Source organism: Eulemur rufifrons, chromosome 2, assembly GCF_041146395.1.
Source record: "Eulemur rufifrons isolate Redbay chromosome 2, OSU_ERuf_1, whole genome shotgun sequence".
NCBI lineage: Eukaryota > Metazoa > Chordata > Mammalia > Primates > Lemuridae > Eulemur > Eulemur rufifrons.
Genome location: NC_090984.1, coordinates 107,804,142 through 107,822,546, shown reverse-complemented (window position 1 = coordinate 107,822,546; position 18,405 = coordinate 107,804,142).

The window sequence follows — 18,405 nt, the reverse complement described above, 5'->3', positions numbered from 1 at the left end:
CAAAGAACTGGAGAAAGAAGAACAGAACGATCCCAAACCCAGCAGAAGGCGAGAAATTACTAAGATCAAATCAGAACTAAATGAAAAGGACAACAAAGAAACTATAAGGGAAATTAATAAAACAAAAAGTTGGTTCTTTGAAAAGATAAACAAAATAGACACACCTCTGGCTAGACTAACCAAGAGCACAAAAGTAAAATCTCTAATAACCTCCATTAGGAACATGAAAGGAGAAATCACAACCGATGCTACAGAGATACAAGATATCATCTATGAATTCTACAAAAATCTTTATGCACACAAACTGGAGAACGTGGAGGAAATGGACAAATTTTTAGAAACACATAGTCTTCCCAGGCTCAACCAGGAAGAAATAGAGTACCTGAACAGACCAATATCAAGAACTGAAATCGAAACAGCAATAAAAAACCTTCCCAAAAAGAAAAGCCCTGGTCCAGATGGGTTCACACCTGAATTTTACCATACATACAAAGAAGAACTGGTGCCCATCCTACATAAACTATTCTCCAATATTGAGAAGGATGGAGTTCTCCCTAACACGTTCTACCAAGCCAATATAACATTAATACCAAAACCTGGAAAGGACACAACAAAAATAGAGAACTACAGACCAATTTCCCTCATGAATATAGATGCAGAAATTTTCAATAAAATACTAGCAAATCGAATCCAAGTACTTATCAAAAAAGTAATCCACCACGACCAAGTAGGCTTCATCCCCGAGATGCAGGGGTGGTTCAACATACGTAAATCTATAAATGTAATTCACCACATAAATAGAAGCAAAAACAAAAACCATATGATACTCTCATTAGATGCAGAAAAAGCATTTGACAAAATTCAACACCCTTTTATGATAAAAACGCTTAACAAAATAGGCATTGATGGAACCTACCTAAAAATGATACAAGCCATATATGACAAACCCACAGCCAACATCATACTGAATGGGGAAAAACTGAAAGCACTCCCACTTAGAACTGGAACCAGACAGGGCTGCCCATTGTCTCCATTACTTTTCAACATAGTATTGGAAGTCCTTGCGAGAGCTATCAGGCAAGAGAGCAGAATCAAGGGAGTCCAAATAGGGAAGGAAGAGATCAAACTCTCACTTTTTGCTGATGATATGATGTTATATCTGGAAAACCCCCAGGATTCAACCAAGAGACTCCTGGAATTGATTAACGAATACAGCAAAGTCTCAGGCTACAAAATTAATATACACAAATCAGAGGCATTTATATATGCCAATAACAGTCAATCGGAAAACCAAATTAAAGACTCAATACCCTTCAAAATAGCAACAAAGAAAATAAAATATCTAGGTATATATCTAACTAAAGAGGTAAAGGACCTCTATAAGGAAAACTATGAAACACTGAGAAAAGAAATAGCAGAACTTGCAAATAGATGGAAAAATATACCATGCTCGTGGATCGGAAGAATCAACATTGTTAAAATGTCTATACTACCCAAAGTGATCTACAGATTCAATGCAATCCCTATTAAATTACCAACATCATTCTTTACAGACATAGAGAAAATAATTATACACTTTGTATGGAATCAAAGAAGACCCCGTATAGCAAAAGCAATTTTAAGCAACAAAAACAAAATGGGAGGTATTAATTTGCCAGACCTCAAACTATACTACAAGGCCGTGGTTCTTAAAACAGCCTGGTATTGGCACAAGTGCAGGGACACAGACCAGTGGAACACAACAGAAAATCCAAATATAGAACCATCCTCATATAGTCACCTAATTTTCGACAAAGCGGGAAAGAATATACTCTGGGGACAAGAATCCCTATTCAACAAATGGTGCTGGGAGAATTGGTTAGCCACTTGTAGAAGACTGAAACAGGACCCACAGCTTTCACCTCTCACAAAAATCAAATCACGGTGGATAACAGACTTAAACCTTAGCGTGATACAATCAGAATTCTAGAAGAAAATGTAGGAAAGACTCTTACAGACATTGGCCTAGGCAAAGAATTTATGAAGAAGACCCCCAAGGCAATCACAGCAGCAACAAAAATAAATGAATGGGACATGATTAAATTAAAAAGCTTCTGCACAGCCAAAGAAACAGTCCAGAGAATAAACAGACCACCTACAGAATGGGAAAAAATTTTTGCATACTACACATCAGATAAAGGACTGATAACAAGAATCTATTTAGAACTCAGGAAAATCAGCAAGAAAAAATCAAGCAACCCTATCAAAAAGTGGGCAAAGGACATGAATAGAAATTTTTCAAAAGAAGATATAAAAATGGCTAACAAACATATGAAAAAGTGTTCAACATCTCTAATCATCAGGGAAATGCAAATCAAAACCACAATGAGATATCACTTAACCCCAGTGAGAATGGCCTTTATCAAAAAAACCCAAAACAACACATGTTGGCGTGGGTGTGGAGAGACAGGAACACTAATACACTGCTGGTGGGACTGCAAACTAGTGCAACCCCTGTGGAAAGCATTATGGAGGTATCTTAAACAGATTCAAGTAGACCTGCCATTTGACCCAGCAATCCCATTACTGGGCATATACCCAAAGGAAAAAAGGTCATTCTGTAACAAATGCACGTGTACCCAAATGTTTATAGCAGCACAATTCACAATAGCAAAGATGTGGAAACAACCCAAATGCCCATCAATACATGATTGGATTAGTAAACTGTGGTATATGTATACCATGGAATACTACTCAGCTATAAGGAATGATGAAGATACGACATCTCTATGGTTCTCCTGGAGAGAGTTGGAACCCATTATATTAAGTGAAGTATCCCAAGAATGGAAAAACAAGCATCACATGTACTCACCAGAAAATTGGTTTCCTTGATCATCACCTAAATACAAATCTGGAAACGACACCAATTGGACATCAGACTGAGGTGGGGGGTGGGGGAGGGGATGGGGGTATGCCTACACAATGAGTGCATTGCGCACCGTTTGGGGAGTGGTAACACTTGAAGGTGCTGACTCGGGAAAGGGGGGGTGGGGAAAAAAATATGAAACTATTGTTTTTAACTTGCACTGTTCACTTAATAATTTATCATGAATATTTCCCATATTATTTCATATCATTGTACAAGAAATAATGTATACATTATGAGGACATACTGTATCTAACAAGATATACTGTTAGACTCTTTGATTCTGTAAAATTAAATAAAATAAATAAATAAATAAATAAAAAAAAAAAGAAAACAGTTTTTTCACTTTAACCATTTTGCTCAAGTTTGCACAAAAACTCAAATAAAAGCAAGTACTCATTTTAAGAATAGTACTATTATCCTTGCATTGTTAAATTTTATCTACAACAAGAGCAATAAAAACAAAATACCTGGGAGTCCTGTGATCAATCACACCTCCTGCAACCAGATCAATCACACCTTCTGCAACCAGATTCTTTCTATCTCTAATGACTTCATTTGGATCTAACCCCCAAAATGTGGAAATGGAGACACACAGGCTCTTCTTAGCTAGCCTGTGAATGTATGAATGTGGTGGCTTTGGTGAGAGATTCTGCCTTGGTTGAAATAAAGATAATTTTTCCTTAGAGTAGTCGTTAAACTTCTATCCATAGATATTAAAAAATAAAAAGATTTGAGCCTTGATTTTGAAAGGCACATTTCAAAATTGTAAATATTATAAAAGGCCTTTAATTGTCTCAATTATGATATCCAAAAGAGTCCACTTGCAATAATTTCTGGGCTAAACAAGAATAAGTGACTTCAGTGTTTAAAGGTTAGAGAAATAGGTGAACAAGAGAAAATAGAGGAAAAATTTAAGTGAAAAACAATAACCTCAACACTTAAATCTCTTCAGATCTATGAAAATTCTGTGACTCTGGAGAATGTAACATTTTCTTCTTTTTAGTTCTCTATTCTATTAATATTATGACTGCTATCTCTTTTTACAAATAAAAAGCCACAATGTTCACAGCCATACTTGGGAATGAATGATCTTTTTGCTATAATCTGTGTCTTTCTTGATGATATTTCCATTTTCAAAAACGTTATTTTTAATATAGTAGCCATCACAAAGTAATTCATACCAGCATATCTCAAAATATGTCCCATGCATCTTGAGATATTTCCTGGGGGGTAAAAAAGAAGAATTTCATTGTCAAAATGTTTTGGATCATCTGATGTTTGATAATTTTCTTGGAGATTTGAAATGCATATTATCATATATTGAAGAGTCCCAGAGAAAGTCATCCTATATGACTCTATTTAACTCTGCAATCTCAAACATATTTAACCAAAATTATATTTTCCTTACAATGTACAACTGCTATTATTGAACAGTCAGGGAATGTTGCCTTGAGTTCTTTTAAATAAAATTCTTTATTTTTATTTAATTCTTTTTGTATTTTGAGTGTTTCATTAAGAGCAAGCTGAGAGCAAGAGGGAGGCATAGCCCTAGAGACAGTGGCTGGGCTTAAAAGACACCTTGATCACCTTCCTTATTAGATTCAAGGATGCCATTCCTGGATTCACTCACACACCCCACCAAGACCCCTCTGGCCAGAAAGCCCAGGATGTCAGCCCCTGCCAGAGCATTGCCTTCAGTTCATGACATTCATTCATATCAATAGCATGAGAAGCATCTGGCCCTGATTTACCCCGTAACTGCCCCATCTAATTTCTGAGTTATAAAGTCAACTAGCTCTCTGACAGTAATATGGATTTCTATATGTTTTTTCAGGGACAATGCAGGAAATTTCATCTTCTTTTTATTTATCTAAATAACCATGTAAGTTTTAACATTTTTAAAATATGATCGTATGTGGCTTCTAAGATGAAGAAGTGTTAATCTATATTTTTAGATGTTTAAAAACATGTAGAGGAAGTGTGAATCTATATTTTTAGATATGAGACTTAAGGAAAAAGGTGTGGATAAAAAGACAAATGGGAAAGAAAAAGGTGACACAAAAATACCATATTGAACTTGAACTTTTTAATTTCAATGCGCCGAATGGGACTTGTTTGGATTTTATTCAGGGATTTGATTTAGGGCTTGATGTCTTCAGTTGGACGTTCTAAAGCAACTCAACCTCAACTAGTCCAAAAGTAAACTCAGATTCTTCCTTCAGATACTTTGTCCCTACAGAGTATTCTCCCATAGGGAATAATACCACTATTTAGCTAACTGAAAGAACTATAAAGCAGATCCTTGCCACTTCTGATTCATGCCTCAAATCCAATCTGCTTCATGCCTCAAAGCCAGTTTATCACAAATTTTTGTCAATTTAACCTACTAAATATCTCATAAATTTATTCATGACTTAGTTTATCAACATATGTCTATGGAGGGCCAAGTGTCTGTCATTGTAGTAGACACAGAACACACAGCCCTGAACAAAACAGAGTTCCTACTATATTCATGAGTGTTCATTCTAGTGGGGGGGGGGCAGAGAGTAAATAAATGAGTAAATATATGAAACATCAGGTGAAAATAAGTGCTATCACAAAGAGTAAAGCAAAATAAATATGATAAAGAATAACCATTTGGCACATGCTATTTTACATACCAGTTTTTTCAGCTGCAAATTTGGAGGTCATCAAATAGTTTTGTGGGTCAAGGCCAGCATTTTTAATAAAATAGAAAAGAGTAGGATGCAGAAAAAAAATTCCAAGTGAATTTTTCACATGGTAAAAATGATAGTAAACATTATTTTATAATTTTTATTGTCATTTATTAGTGCATGTGTATGTGTGTGTATGTATATAACTAATTTATACACCTTTTAAGGTATAATTATTACCACAAATTACCAAAATTGAATAAAAAGGAAAAAATCATTATATTGAACAATTGTGAGAGAAAAATGCTGATATGTGGGGGAAGAACATTCAGGAAAGGAAAACAATTCGTATAAAGACTCCGAAGTAAGAGATATTCTAAAGGAGCATCAAAGATACCAGTATGGCTGCAGTGCAGTGAGGGAGAGGATGAGTGTTATTAGCATATGTGGTTGGAGAGATGAGTGGAGAGGCCAGACCATTCAGGGCATTGTAGACTTGGGTTAGGTCTTTGTATTTTACTCCAAGTAAGACAGAAAGTTATTTGAGGGTTTTGAACAAAGAACACCATTCTCTCATTAATTTTTTTCTGGATTTCTCTGCCTAGAATGTGAAGAAGAGATATAGGAAGGCAAGGATAGAAGCCAGGAGAGCAGTAGGAGGCCATGGCCGGTAGAGTGCAGTAAGATGTGAGAATTGGCCGGAGACAGGATGGTAATTGTAGAGAAATTGAGAAGTCATTTGATTCTGGTCACATTTTCAGGGTGTAACCAAAAGCATTTGCTGATGGATTGGATGTACCTGGGAGAGACACAGAAGAGTAAAGGACACCAAGAGTTTTAACCCAAAGTAGGGAGAATAGAGTTTTCATGTACTGAGGAATTCTATGACAGGGCAATTTTAAAAACTATCAGAGAAATACGTGTTCGAATGAGAGCAGATTTTGCACAAGCAGTCAGGCATTTGAGTTTAGTATTCTGGGAAGTGATTTAAATTGGAAGTTAACAGAATATAGATGGCACCCAGAGTCTTGAGAGTGGATGAAAATCAGAAAGAATTTTATTTAGGCAGAGAAGGAAAGCAAAAAGAAAGAAACAGGAAGAGAAGAGAAGGAAAAAGATCTAAGGGCTGAGCCTGAGACATTCTAATTTTTGAAGGTTTGGATGTTGAGAAATAAAGATCAGCCAATATATATATATGGGAGAAAATAAAAGGAAATGGAATCCCAGAAACCAATAGCAAAAAAGCATCTCCTGAAGGTAGTAGTAGTGATCAACTATGTCAAATGCTGACAGGTCAAATAAGTTTGAATTTTTTTTTTAATGTGTATGCCATTGGTGACTTTGATAAAAAGCTATTGGAGCAGATTGGTAGGAATTAAAGCATGATTGACTGGAGTGAGTTTGAAGAGAAAACTGGAGAAGTAGAAGTAGATAGTAAGTAGAGTTAACTTCTTTTAAAGCTTTGCTAATAAATGGCGTAGATAAATGGAAGGGCTAATTGCTGATCTGGGATGTGGGAATGACATCTAATGAACATATAGAGGAATTAGCTTTGTATAGAAGGAGGGACTTTCCCCCATAGTATCACAAGGGGAGGAAGAGGATATGGATAGTGACAGAAAATTTAATAGAGATGACAGAGGCATGTGCAAGTTTTCTTCTAATTTTTTTTATCTTCTCGGTGAAATATGAAGTAAGATCATCAGAAGAGGAGCAAGGTTTTAAGTATTTGCTCATTAGGCCTCCAAATCTTCAATCACTATCCACTTTTGCCCCTAATTAAAACCTTTTCATCCAAGTATCCAGAGTAATTTCTTCTTTAAAAAATTCAATCTAGAACCATTCAAAAACTTTAAAAACTTCAGTAGCTCCCCATTGTTCTTTAAATAATACCTAGAGTATTTAAATGGCCTATAAACACCTCCATGACCTGGCTCCTTGTGCCTCTTTACCATCATCTCTCAACTCTTATCTCTGCTCATGGTTTAAACAAGACTGACCACGGAATATGATGTGCTCCTTTTTGTAATCAGGGCCTTTGCATATGCTATTTTTACTACTCAGAATGCCATTTAGTCTCATTCTTGCCTAGTGAACTTATCTATCCTTTGAGGATCAACTCAAATGTTACTTTCTCATGGAGTTTGTTTCTGTCTGCCAGCTTCCCACTCCCAAGGGGAGGCAACATCCATCTGTTGTATTCCCTGTTAGCTATATTAATTTTTACCCTTAGTCCTTATCAGTTTATAATTCTTTAATTTTCTCAAGACATACCTATCTTCCCCTGTGGTTTCTATGGGAGCACTGCCCATGTTTGTGGTGTTCAATTCTGAGGTCTCTAAGTCAGCTCACTATAGAGTATCTCTCTTTCTTACCTGAGTCTAAATTCATTAAGAAGTAAGACAAAAGAGTAAGGCTCATAGGGACAAAATTATCGCCTTTAGTATTTATAAAGTTTAAATTGGAAACATGGTTTATATCCACGGGCAATAAGCACCCTAAAACTTACCCTCAAAGGCAGACTCATATAGTCATGGAAGATCCTTACTCTATCCTTACTCCAAAAACAAAGAATAAAAGCTGCCTGGAGCAACTCGCTCCTGACCGTAAGGTAAGAGGAGGGGGTGAAGTTTACATGGCCATTTTTTTCTTTCAGAATCACTACTCAGATTAAACCAACACTGTATTTATGGGAGGAATGGATGAGAGGAAAGCAAGAGAAAAGAGCTCCTTCATTATGGAAGGAAATATCATGACTAGAGAGTAAATATTCCATGCCAACATGGATATAATTCATTACTGGAGTTTACCCAAATCAATGTGGTTTTTATAGTATGCAAGTAATACAATTTGCAAGAATGTGTGAATTAATGAAAATCAATGATTGGCTTCTTAGTTTTCAATTTTTACTATTTCTCATATCTAACACCCTCAAACCCTAAGTCCACTTAGGGTATGTCATCCCAATCATTTAGATTCTTACTGTTTTTTACCTTAGAAAAGGAGTTGGCAAATTATGGTCCATGGGCCAGGTCCAGCTAACTGTCTGTTTTTGTAAAAAAAAAAAAAAAAAAAGCCTTTATTAAAACACAGCCACAATCATTTGCATATGTGTGGTCTATGGCTGTTTTTGCATTATAGTGACAGAGCTGAGTAGTTGCAACAGTATGGCCTAAAACACCTAAAGTATTAATCTCTCACCATTTACAAAAATAATTTGCTGACCCTTGCTTTACAAAATCAAGAAAAGGATGCATTGTAGAAACAACAGCATAAACAAACACATATTCTGGATGTAAAAATTGAGAGGACAAAGGACAGTAAAGAAAGTCTGTCAGTGTGAGGAAAAGAGAGGCTCATCTGGACAGTTACTTTTGGGCATTGTCATTTTATTTGATTGATAAATAAACAGAGACAGCTACAAAGAAAGAGCACATTTTAGCAGGAGGCAGCGGTTTGGCTCTGATGTGGACAGTGTTTTGTGGTTATCCTTACTGACCTCTCCCACCTGGAAGTGAGCTTGAATATCAGCTCAGCTTCTCCACTTCCACCTGCTTTATTCACTCCCAGGAAAAGATTTCAGTCCGGCAGTTGCTTTTACCTGAGGCTGGAGAAAAAGTACTCATACTAATGGCATCCTGTCTATAGATTCCAAAGAGCCACCTCTATGTGCATTTTTTAGTCTTCCTTGTTAGGCATCACTAACCATGTACTGAGAGATTCAGACAAACAGAAAAATTGTCTTTTTACAGCTTTGCTCATGATATATTTCTATCCAGCTGTGTTCCTAGCAGCACCTCTGCCAATTTCTCTAAAGCTACCTTTTTCAAATAAAGTGGAAAATGGCAAAACAAGAAAAATGTAGTCTAGTGCATCCATTCATCTAATTATCTCATCTTATGACAGGTAGTTTGGGTACCTGTAGTTTCTGTTAGAATACAGCATATTTTTTTAATAAAAATTATTATCTTGGAATAATTCTTTAAGCCACAAAGCATCAGTTGTGATACTGGGTTTACAAAATATCTTGCTGCCTTGAAAAAAAAAATGTGAGCTGGAGTTGAAAACCCAAAATCAGAAAATAATAATAATAACAACAGCTAATACTTGTTGCAAGCTTGCTCTATACCAGAAAATGTTCTAATAATTATTTTAATTAAAATTTGTAGAAAACCTTGGAGGTAAATATTAATACTATGATAATCCACATTTAATATAAAATGAAATTTAGCAATAAAGTAACATGACCAAGACTTTGCAATCACTAAGTAATAAAGGTGGGATTTAAAGATCTTACACAAGAGATGCCCAAACTTTCTCTGTCCATGGTACCATAACCATTCAACTAATATTTTTGCAAAGCCCTAGTACAGAAGAAATACCACACAGTTTCACTTACTAAGTATAATAGTTATGACCAAGAATCTAAGTTAGTATTTATATCCTCTGAATTTAGTAGCCATTTAAGAAATAATAAACATAATTCAAAGAAAAGTTATTTTTATTTTATTCTTACATAGTCACAATCACATCCACTAAAGTTGTGTGCACCTGTTGGGCACTGTATGGCTTCTCAAAGTTTGAAATCTGATTGGTTCCTAACACCACAATATTTGTTCCACATTAATTTTTATGTGGTTCTTAATTTTTATCTCGGCAACCTTTAAAAATATTTTGCATGGTTATGGTGTCATCCCCCAAAAGATGTTTGATCTCATCTTGAAATTGTGAACTACTTAGATCTAATAGTTTTGAGGGATCCAGAAGATGTTGTTGTGTTTCCCTGAGGTACTTAAAATATCATAATGGTGATCCAATGAATTCATCATGGCATCCTGGGATGCATTTGGCACACATTTGGGGAACCATAACCTTTTGCATTTCATAGCGTTCTGCATTAACTGTCTGCAAAGAATAATTGTATGTGGTATTGGGAATTCCAAGGACTAAACAAGTAGTTCTTACTTTCAGGTTAGTGAGGAGTTAAGAGAGTGCATATGATACAAACATAATAAAAATAAAGAAGTGATGGGAACGGCGTGAGGTGAAGGAGCAGAAGCTTGGAAGTATGACAGTTCTCATTAGCATTGAGGCCTTATACTAACTTGGCTCTAAGCGTGAATATGTGCCAATTCTCGCCACATTTTAGAAGCACAAAAAAGATTTTGGTTTAAAGTTGAATAATGAGAGTCAAATAATTATTATAGGCAGAAACTGATATCCTACATTTCCACCTCAGTAATAATTCCTAAATTCATTCTGCTTTTTGCCTTTCTATCATGGTTACTTAAATCAAACACTCGTTACTTGTTGCTTATTTGGGAATGGAATTCTGCTGTCCTAGGAACCTAGACCATAGTTTTTACTACAGTGCTACTCAAAATACAGTTTATAGACTGTTGTAAATTTATGGAAAGTTTATTATTGTTCTCCAACAAGATAAGGGCAGAAATTTATGTGAGAATTCAGAAACTTTGATAGCAATTTGGCAAAGTAATTTAATTTCTGTTGAATTTAATAATAAAAAATTAGAGTTTGTGTTTTATATGTCAACCTTTAAAATTTCATTTCTCTAATAATTTTTATTATATTTTTTAAAAAGTATTTGTTCACAGCAGATTAGAAATTAAAAGACAAAACAAAAACTGGTTCTTCACCACAGCTAGTTTGAGAAGCACTGGTCTAGAAGGGGCATGCGAGTGGGCATGTTTTCTTGGCCCAGTGGACTCCTGGCTGCATGGAGGGGAGCACCACTTGGAAAGGGATATATAGGGGTCCTCCAAAGCATTGACAGGGCCCCAGGCACCCTGATCCAAGTCCTGTACTGATTATAATTGTTACACCAGGTGGAGAGCATAATTATTATTTTTTTCTTTTTTCCTTTTTGTTGAAACAGAGTCTTGCTTTGTTGCCCAGGCTAGAGTTCTGGTGGCATCAGCCTAACTCACAGCAACCTCAAACTCTTGGGCTCAAGTGATCCTCCTGCCTCAGCCTCCTCAGTAGCTGGGATCATAGGCACACACCATCACGCCCGGCTAATTTTTTTCTATTTTTTTTTTTTTTTTTTGTAGAGACAGTGTCTCGCTTTTGCTTAGTCTGGTCTCAAAGCAATCCTGACCTCAAGTGATCCTCCTGCCTTGGCCTCCCAGAGTGCTAGGATTACAGGCATGAGCCACTGCACCCAGCCTAACATAACTCTTTAGGATAGAGAGATAACTCATTTCTGTCTTTCCAATACCTAGCACCATAATTGCTGCATCAAAGGCAATAAATAAATAATATTTAAATGAGCAAAGGATTAAATATGATGATGGTGGTGGTGGTGATAATGTTTTCTATCATTATTTTTATTGTGCTGTGGCAGGAGCTGTGCTGGACACTTTATATAAATTATCTCTAATATTCACCAGAACCAGCATGATAAGTGTTATGAGAGATAGGATCTCCATTTTACAATTTCCATTTTTAATTTCAAAGAGAGAACATTCTTTTGAGTTTAAGCTTGAGGCCATGGGGAGGTGGCTTTATTGCCAGAAATGAGATTTTTAACTGAGTCTTAAAGGAGAAAAAGAGCTGTAGGAAGTAGAAAGAAACACCATGGTCTATGTGGGGAGAGTTGTATAAACCAAACCATTCTAGGCAAAAGGCACCTTCAGAGCCAGATGGATTAAAAAAAATATATGAAGAATCTAGACATAGATGCTAGGGAGTGGGGGAGCTTGTGATCTAAATAAAGAGGGCATATTCCTCTTAAAAGTGTTCATATCTTTTAGAAGCAAAACAATAACAACAAAAACAAATTAAAACACTGTGACATTGAACCAAAACTCTTACAGGCTTGACTTAGTTCTGGGTCCCTCATTTACTATATCAGAATGGGCTTTCCTTACTTCATTCTATGTCTTTCATAGCACCCTGTTTAAATTCCCTATGCAAAATGTATCACTACTAAATATGCTTATTTATGGTATTTTCTTGTCTATTTATTTATTTATTTATTTTATTATCTGCTTCCTAGACTGTAAACCATATGAAATGAAGGTCCTTGTCTATCTTTCTTATTCACTAGGACTTGGCATCTTGAAACGTATCTAGCACATACTTGATGCATCAACCACTTTACGTAACAAACTACCAGTACTTACCAACAAATGCTTAGTGATTTCAAACAACATTATACTATTATCAACATAAGTGGAGTGGGCAGTTTGTCTGCTGGTTTTGCCTGTGCTCACTCCTGTAGCTGCACTTAGGTGGAGGGTCAGCTGAGCTGGAAGGTCCACCAAGACCTTACTCATGCCTGGCAGTTGGTGCTGGCTGTTGGCAAGGATGCCTCATTTCTCCTCCATATGGCTTCTCATCCTGCATTGGGTTAGATTGTCTTTCTTATGGGGTATTCTCAGGGCCACATTTCAAGAGAGTAAACAGGGGATCTGGGAAACCCTGTAGCCCAGCCTTAGAAGTTGTGCAATATCACTTCTGCATATACTGATCAAAGCAGGTCATGTTACCAGGCCAGCTCCAAGGAGTGGGAAAACTAAATGCTATTTCTTAATGGAAGACACTGCAAAATATTGTGGCCACGGTTTTTAATCAACCTCAGTTGAACTTCAGTAAGTAACCATAATATGAATGAATAGACAGTATGATTAAAGGCATAGCCAGGAAGGAATACAGCATATTCTTTAGGTTATGAGTAATGATTAGTCATATGGATTCTTGAATATAAGGTGATATGATCAAGTGGAGTTCTAGGGAGATTAATCTGCCTATAGTTACAGGAGGAAATAAAGTGGGGAGGAACTAAATGCAGGAAAGTCATTTGAAGTCTGCATTGATAAACCAAAAGTAATGAAATAAGGAACTGAGAGATGCATCATAAATTCTACTTCTATTTCCCATTTACTTATTTGGACTTTTACATCAATGTATAATGGTGGTACATTGCTAAATGATTGTTTGCTTCAGGACAGATGCATGGAACCTGCTAGTAGTGTATTGCAGGAGAATAAATAAAATGCACCTGGAAAGGAATTTGGGTAACACTGGTACCTGAGTGGCTCCCGCCAGTTGTCCAAATGTTTACCAATTTACTTTAATTCATTGGTAATTCAAGACAGTTCAAGTAATTCAAGGGAAAATGAGAGATATGTTCTTCTGAGAAAAAAAGAAAACTTCCTTAGGATATTTTATTTTAATTCCCAAAGACATTACATTTAAAGGTAGCACTTTGTGTACTAAAGTAAACTTAAAGCCCCATGGCCATTTACTTAGAACTGACTAATACAAAAGAAATAGAAATATTAACACATACAGCATTTCAATTTTCCTTGGAGACATTCTAGCTCAGTGTCTTCTTATGTTGCTAAAATATAAAGAATCTAATATATCTCAAGGTATTTTCACTCTGGATGGTTATGCTTGTCAGTTCTTTTCTTGTTCAAAGATAGATTTTAAAAACATCCCAGTTTTAAGAATGTTTTCCTCTAGAAAAAACTATTATTTTCTTTCTTAGAAAAGCAATAGGAAGACAATTCAAGCTTAACAGGAATCAAGTAATAAATTTATCTGGGAGAGTACTGACATTTATGCCTCACCATAAGAAAAAAAAAATGATGGAAATATACCTGATTGCTATGTAAAAAGCCTATCTTTCAGAGTTTAAAAAGGAGTTATTTAAAAAAAATCTCCCTGTGGAATTAACTAAAATTAAAATTTCAGCTGAAATACATTGAGCAGTAACCTAGAAATTAAAATCCTTTATATAATTATAAATTGATGGCTAAAAACAAAAACCAACAATGGAATTTTCAATAAATTTTGGCTGTTAACTTTTCAAAATAAAGGCCCTTAAATTTTTAGGTATAAGAATGTGAAATTGGCATATCTTTTAATATATTACTCATAATAGATTATATTTTAGCTCTTTTTGTAAGCATTTTTGTTGTAAGTACATTTTGACCTTTTATAATAAAAATATGTATTCAAGATTCAGAACTCCATCTCTTCTTCAGAGTTACAACTTCCAGTTATACTACTTGACTTGGTTATATGGGAGTTCTTTTGCTTTTTATTTTTTCTGAGAACTGTAAGTCAGTGAGTCTTGCAAAATCTACATCAAAATCATCAATGGCCCCACTTAAAACACAAAATTAGAATCTCCAGAAATGTGGTTCAATTAACCTTTATTTTGATTAATTATAAAGGTAATTACTTTGAACAATTAAGTTTAAATGCCTATTTCAGAGTTGACCCCAAAGTAATTTGTCCAATACGCCCTTAAGTATTAATAGGAAATAATCTTTCCTTTAAAAATAAAATAGGAGTCACCTATGCATTTTACAAATATTTATTGCATGCTTTCTTTATACCAGAAAATACCCAAGGTATTGGGGATTTAGGAGCTAGTTAGATCAATTTTCCATCCTCAGGAAGCTCTAGGTCTAGAGAGGTAATTCAATTACAATACAATCAGAAAAATGCCATGAGACGTGTCAGTATTCAATACTATGAAAAATTCAGGAAAGACTGGACTTTTCAGGTAATACAATCTGTTCTGTATTACTAGAGCAGAAAATATAAGTGGAAAACTGATAAGAAATAAAGCTGAAGAGGTCTGCTGGAGTCATTTGTGAAATTTCTTGTTCTAGTATATAAAAACTTTTCTGAAACTCATTTGGCTAATAGACACAGTATATGAGGGCATGTGATATCTGCAAACTAGTTTGTACAGGACATTCCTAGAAAATATGGTAATATAATTGTCAGATATTTTGCCAAAGTTGAAATCCCATTCTATAGGAACATAGAATACTTTGTTTCTAAGATGAATCTTTTGGTAAATAAAAGCAGTTTTCTGCCACAAAATAGAGTTCTCAAGTTGTTCTCATATTAGAAAATAATCATTTGCAACTCTGATGTTCACCTTATAACTCACATCCACTTACATCCATTCTACCAACAAATTTGTTGGCCCTATCATAAAAATATGTATAGAATTTGGCTTCCTTTTCCCACTTGTATTACAACCAGCTTGACTCAAGCCCTGATATTCTTTCTCATTATGTGGTTAAAAAATAAACCTACTGGCTCTTCTACTTCCATCCTTGCCTGCCTATAATTTGTTCTTTACACAGAAACTAGAATAAAGCTAAAGTAAGCTAAACCTTTCCAAAGAGGAAATAAGGGGAAATAAAGAGGAAACTTATTCTAGGGAGGAAATAAAGCTTACTTTAGCTTTATTCTAAGAGAAATTTTTCAGCTCTCAGCTGATCCACTTGAGGGCCTTGTATTATTCTCTTCACCAGTTTTGATGATAAATGTACAAATGTAGCGGGCATGGCCTGAGAATAACATGGTGACTTGGACTCAGATTCTTGACAACAAGGATCTGTGTCACCTCGCTAGGTAAGTCACCCAGATTAACAGAGGGACAGGCCAAAGCTAAATCTAGAAATGGTACTAAAGGAGGAAACATGAACTGTCAGTTGTACCCTTATGATCAGCTCTATCTTTAGGGTTATAGTTTTGCATAAACCTTCCTCTCATAAATTTTTTCCCTCAAAAACACTCATGGATCCTGGAGAAGCTACTCCCAGAACATATACAAATAAATTTAAGCAACACGAAGGGTGAACTGTAGTGTGTCATGTGCTGTGTCATCTAGCTCTGCTTTCAGACTGAAAAATTCTCCTTGGAAATTGTTATTGGCTAAGGCTCTAACCCATCAACCCTCTCTGGGATTTTATCTTGTCTGAAGACAATCACCTTGCCCAAGCTCATACTTTATTTCCATTGCCTGCCTACAACCAATGACTGGTTGATGTAATGACAAGAAAAACTTGACTCCCTTGTCACAAATTTTGACAACTCTGAAGTGACACTGCAGCTTCAGAGAACCCCATAAAACCAGCTGAAGCCTGTGACTTCTTTGCAGCCGAACTCTTCTCTCTTTTCTACTGGATTCTTTCTCCTTACCACAGATGCTAATGCTAGAAGCACCCCCAGTAAATACTTTAAATGCTAATCCAGCTCATGGATTATCAAGATAATGAATCCCACCTGTAACAATTCATTACATAGGTACACAGTAAATGTCTATTTAGGTATGAATTAAAATGGTACCCTGTCTGAAATTAGATTTCCTATTTCATCCCTGTGGAGAACCTCCAATAATAATAATAACCATTATTATCATTGTATGATAGTATTAGTAATGTTTGCTGATAACTTAAGTGTTGACTTTGTTAAATGTCTAATATATACTCAATTATTCCACTTGAAAATAAGTTTTGTGATGGCTATCACTGAATTACCAGCACCTATTAGAGAGAACGGTACAAAATAGTTTCTCATTAAACTTACTCTGTGTGAATAATTTAAAAATAAATTAACTTTGGTATTAATATATGAGAACTTTTATGTAATTAGAATTTTATTATAGCAAACATTTAGGACAGGCTGTCTTCAAATGTATTCATTTATACAAGGCAGATTTTTTCCTCCTTTTTTCTCTTAATATGTAATTTTCTATGTTTAAAATCTTTAGTGAGTTTCATAAAATACCATCGGGATTTTTTTTTTCCCAAGTTCTAGACTGTTGCTAGAATATTGATCATCAAGTATACTGAATAAAGTAACTGGTTTCCATTTTGAATCTCAACCATCACCAGATACAAATGATCTCAAGATTTTTAATTTGCTTCCTGTCAATCAGAAGGGAAAATAGAATTTAAAGAGTTTTTATATGAGTTTAGTTTGATTTCCTTTGAGGATCCTAAATCTAAGGCATCCCAAAGCCTTATAAAATTCTTTTGGAACAGCTTGACAGGTGCTTAAGTCTTCGACATACTTAATTTCTTCCTCTCAGATGAGAGGATCTAGTCTGAAAAGAGTAAACAGAATTAACCAGCAAGAAGGAGGAGCCACTTGTGTATTTTTACTGCTACCGCTTTTGCCCTTGAAGATACAAGTGCATCAGGCAAGCCACTCTTCCTTTCTTTATAGATGGAGTGATCTGTCCCAAGCTGGATGCTTGAAATAAAACATATCTTGTTATGACCTGTACTTCTCAGACAAACTTTTGTTTCTGGACCGACAAAAATGGCACTATGCCTTATTTGATTTTGTTGTTTGTTTGTTTTTCATGACCACTTGACCTGGGCAAGGCAAAGGCAATATACGTAACCTAAACATTTGTACCCCCATAATATGTGGAAATAAAAAAATAAAAAATAAAAAAAGCACAGGAAAAAAATAAAGATAGTTATAAGTCAAAAAATGAAGAAAGACTATTTAAGGCAATAGTCAGCATCATCAAAATACTTCACATGCAAGAAGACTCATGCCCACTTTTTCTAAAACTCCAACTTTCCCATGACATTTTGACTCCACACATATGGGCAAGCATATGATTTTTCATTTTATTTTTCCTGAATGTTGTAACACTCTTCTAAGCTGAAGTAAATTTGAAAATATAAACATGAACATTAAATAAAAGATTTTTTTGATTCAAAAGAAATGAAGTACTTCACTCTTCTCTGTTTTTTTTTTTTAATTTTTGTTAATTCTTTGGCCATTAACTATTTAATAGTAATTGGACAAATATTAATGATGAAAAGCTTAATATACTTTAGGACTTTGAGACACAAAATATAGCCACATTTTGATTTCTTGGTTTATTTGCTCTCATGATTATTTTTTGTATTCTGAAATTAGAAAATCTCAAGATATTCAGGTTCACACTAAAAATAAGTCAGAATATAAAAGCAGAAGAACCCTTAGCTCGCCTATTCAGAAAATCAACAGGTGTTAACTATGTGATTTTGATTAACTTATTCTCTG